The sequence below is a fragment of the Cyprinodon variegatus genome, unplaced genomic scaffold (assembly GCF_000732505.1).
Source record: "Cyprinodon variegatus isolate N-32 unplaced genomic scaffold, C_variegatus-1.0 Scaffold0, whole genome shotgun sequence".
NCBI classification, from domain to species: Eukaryota; Metazoa; Chordata; class Actinopteri; order Cyprinodontiformes; family Cyprinodontidae; genus Cyprinodon; species Cyprinodon variegatus.
This window is the reverse complement of record NW_015150453.1, coordinates 1348842-1349346: the sequence shown is the minus strand read 5'-3', so window position 1 is coordinate 1349346 and position 505 is coordinate 1348842.

Here is a 505-nt window from a genome sequence, read left to right as displayed (position 1 = left end):
GATGGCTTTTATACAAACTATAGAATACCATGATGATGCAACACATGAATATAAAATAACACCAAAGGAAATGAGCAGAGCGGCACATCTTATCAGTGATTTGGTGCTACAGAACAGGACAGGTGTTCCTTATTCTGCAATGGAAAAACATTAGGATGACCTGGTTCCTGCCTCCACAGTTAGATTTTTTTTTTTTCCCACTTGGATGTTTTGCAGCGGTTTCTGTTTTGTTAGCTGGAAAAATTCACACTACTGATGCACAACAAAACACCTGGATCACAATCACAGCACGAGTATTGAGGAAAAATCCATCAGAGATGTACAAAGGTGAAAGAAGAGAAACCTGAAACCACCTTTATCACACAAAAAAGTGAAACATAACATTAAAAATAGTTACTAAATACATTCCAGAACAAGTTAAGTTGTGTAAAAAACAAAAGAATAAACCTTTTTCCACATTTTCCAATGGAAATCTGAAAGGTGTGGCTTGCCAGTCAGATTAGAC